We start from the raw sequence: 3,788 nt of genomic DNA on the forward strand, positions 1-3,788 counted from the left end.
TCAGCTACACGAGACTAACACGGCTACATTTCTGCCACAGAAATCATGGATTCTGGGACTTTCTGGGACCTTTGTGATTTCCACAGTAGTTGTCGTGGTACATCTCAGGGCATCCCTGGGGCCAGATGCTGTGCTGGAGCATTGGTTGGAGAGTAGTCAGGGTACCCTGGGCAGTTCCCCCACCTGGAGTGGAAGTAGTAGTGGCACCCCAGCCTGCTCTCAGAGCAGTGGAGTCTGCTGCAGCGCTGCCTATCCCCAGCACCTAAAATTTATTTAGGGCCATTTTTAGTAAAAGTCATGGACAGGTGACAGGTCATCTTAACCATAGTTCTCTCCAGCACAGTGACAGAGTCCCTGTGTGCCTACCTGGTCATCAACAGTTTATGGAATTTGCTTTGGTCACAAGGATGTCACAATAGTGCTTGTGTAATTTCAACTGGAAGTTCTGGTTGACAGACTGAGAGGCCATCTATCTCTCAGTACTGGAGCTAGTTGGAGAAAGGATTGAGAGAAGGTGTTGAGGAAAGACTAAACCATGAATACATTTGTGAGTGAACAGGAGGTAATTGATAGAGGTAAGGGTCACTATTGTATTTTTTATATCCAACCTGTATCCACACATACACATTCAAGAGCATGGGTGCATAGAAACGTGTAATATTCTCCATTTATATGACCAGATCATTAGCTGCTGTAAATCCAGTGAGCCTCTGCTGACTTCCCTTTTAATTGACTTGAGTTGAAGGACTGGCCTACAGCCTCTGAACCTGGAAACTTTCCTGACAACCTGTGTCACTCTTGGATGTTATGGGGAAGGTCTTCTTTCCTTTCTCCAGTTGTTTTATGTTTAATATGGGTCCTTATTTTATGGCTTCTGCATCCTTGGAGCCAAAATCTGGTGGTGCAAAGCATCAGAGATGGGAGAAATTAGAAGAGAAAACACAGAAGGACTTCTCTTCTAGCTGACTGTGTCTAGACTACAAAGTTCGATCACTTTTCTTCTGAAAGAGGCTTTTCTGACAGTTGGCCCATCTACACTGGGCCAAATGTCAGAAAAAAAGCCTCTTTCAGAACATCCCTTCTTCCTCGTAGAACGAGGTTTACAAAGATGCTGAAAAAACATGTCTGCTTTTCCAATATTTTTTTGGAAAAGCAGACGCATTCCTTGGACGTGGCAGAGCTTTTCTGGGATATCTCTGGTATCCTGGACAAACTCTGCAGTCTAGATGTACCTGCTGTCTACTTAAGATATTAAGTGGATAGCTAGCATATTAAATGGAGGATAACCAAGCGTTTCTTAGCAACACTAGTGCTCTTAATCCTACACCATTACTATTGCAACTGTATGGGCAATGTAAGTTACAGTTCTGATTCCATCTGCATCTGGGTGTTGGAATCGAAGGGTAAGGATGGGTAATCGCCTAATCTTGAGCAATCTTTCATGGGAAGGGTAAATTCTGATCAATTCCTCCTCCATGCCTTGGAATGCTGTTACAATGGAGACAGATAAATATGGCATTTCAGATTTCTTGTTAAATATTAAGTCTCCAGGAGAATTTCTGCTGAGACACACATAGGAGATAAAATCCTGATTTTATTAATACATCAACTATTTCACAGTTTCATAGAGTTTAAGGGTGGTAGGTCATTAGATCATGTACTTTAATCTTCTGTATGTCACAAACCATTACGTTTCACCTAGCAACCCTATGCTGAAACCAAAACTTGTCTTGGACTAAAAATTGTCACTCTTGAAGGGTATGTCAACACAGCAGACAGGATACTGGGCTAGATGGACCTTTGGTCTGACCCAGTACGGCCGTTCTTATGTTCTTATGTTGTGCATTGGGGGAAAATCTTTTAGGGTCTCTAGAGGCAACTGGACAAATACCTAGTCCATGTGTCTTCTCTGCAAGTATTTAAATTACCATAAAATAAAACTGAAGCCTTTTTTTCAAAACAGAGTGCATAAAGTTTGACTTCTAAATTCATACAGTGGGGTCTTTAAAAAGTGGCTTGATTTTCAAGAGATACTGAACCCCTAGAAGTTCTTTGCACTATCCATAGGTAATTCTGGGTGCTCAGCACTTTTGGAAATGACACCCTGGCTTAGCAAAACACTTCAGCATGCACGTGTTTAACTTTAGATTTATTTGTTGGCATAGAGTTAGGCATGTGATTAAGTTGCTGAATCAGGATGTAGGCGTGTTAATATGGATTTAGGAGTTTTAGTTTAGGCACCCAGTTTTAAAAATCTTGGCTATAAATTATTCTGTGTGCTAGCAAAATGCCTAAATTAATAGTAAAGGTGGAAAAGATGATTTTATGTGGGGATCTTATTTAAAAGGAGCAGCTTTTCCTTATTATAATCCGTCCCCCCACAATAGTTCTGCAAACAGACATGGTCACCATGAGGGAAGAAAAGGATTTGCATGACTCCCAGGTCCACTTATCACCATGTCTGGTCTCCTACAGAGTCTTTACTAGATAGTGAATTAAAGACACAAGCACCGAATCCCAATATCAATGATAACCAGCAGAATCCTTTCCTTTAATTTCAGTTGTTTACAGCGAGGTTGTTTTACTCCTGGACCATATGGACAATCAAGATAAGGCCACTATTGCCCTTCAGATTGTCAAGATTGCTGAGACCAAACTGGCTGTCGTTGTGACTGTTCTGCTAGAAAAACTTCAGCAGGATGAGGTAGGGCAGTTTCATCAAATCACATCTGTTTTCCATGTTTCCACTCCAAATTCTGTTTGACTTCATGGAAGTAATTCAATACAGAACTTGGCTCAGCCCACCTTCAGTGTAATCAGTATTTACCCTTCTGTCTTCATGCAAAACTCATCATGCAAAATTCTGTTACAGGTCAGGATGATATAATAAAGAGACACTCAGAGGAGCACTGTCCTTTTGTACACACTGGAGTACATGGGCTGTATATTATAAAAGTGCACTGTAGGGGTATCTATAATCTCTTATAGCAGTATTTTGTCCTCCTTTAGCATCTTCATCCAAAAACCTCAAAGCACTTACCTACTTACTCATGAATTAGGTTTTACAGCACCTTTGGGAGAGTGATAAACTTCCCTATTTACTGATGGGCTGTGTCATGGGGAATTAAATAACTTGCTCAACACCACATAGTGAGTTAGTAGAAGAATGGTGAATAAAACCCATGTGAACTGACTCTCTGCTCTAAATCCAAGACAACACTTCTTAATTATAATGACATATGATTGGGATATAGCTTTGAAGGGTTCTTAAATAATCCAAACCCCTTTTTCCTTTATTAATACTCGCATCCAGCAAAGTCCATTTCTCTATTAAGGGTCAACACAGAAGGCATTTTAGTTTCAAGTACCAGGAAGCCAAGACAAGCAGTTCATTTCTGGCTCGCTTGAATAGTGTGGGGCTCTTGTATTCATAAGTTATCAATTATGATTTTCAATTGAAAATCCTCCTTACATTTAAAAATGAATGGAAAGAGGCAGAGCCTCTCCGCACTAGAGCAGTGATAGCAGTTTTCAGCTGCATCCTTTAAAAGCACAACCACTGGAATGTGTAGCCAACCATTGGCTTTGAACATTCCAAAGTGCTTTATGACCTTAGCAGGCAGTTCACACCTTCAGCTGCCTGAATTCAGAGTTATAGACTCACAGGAGACAGATGTGAAAGGCTTGTTGGATCATCCAATTTCCCAGCAGTGCCTTTTTCATTTTTTGGGGCCAAACCAATTTTAAAAGCTCCTAGTGACTGGGTTTCCACCACTTTCCAATGAAGA

The 3,788-nt window shown here is 40.9% G+C and overlaps 1 long non-coding RNA gene across 1 annotated transcript; it reads left to right on the top strand.

Annotated features, from left to right (window-relative positions):
* The first annotated feature begins 346 nt into the window (after nt 1-346).
* LOC142824835 (uncharacterized) lies at nt 347-2,704 on the top strand. The gene is made up of 2 exons (XR_012899403.1): nt 347-575; nt 2,562-2,704. It is a non-coding gene; the product is annotated as an uncharacterized LOC142824835 (long non-coding RNA).
* The last annotated feature ends 1,084 nt before the right edge of the window (nt 2,705-3,788 follow it).

This window comes from Pelodiscus sinensis, unplaced genomic scaffold, assembly GCF_049634645.1.
Source record: "Pelodiscus sinensis isolate JC-2024 unplaced genomic scaffold, ASM4963464v1 ctg44, whole genome shotgun sequence".
NCBI lineage: Eukaryota > Metazoa > Chordata > Testudines > Trionychidae > Pelodiscus > Pelodiscus sinensis.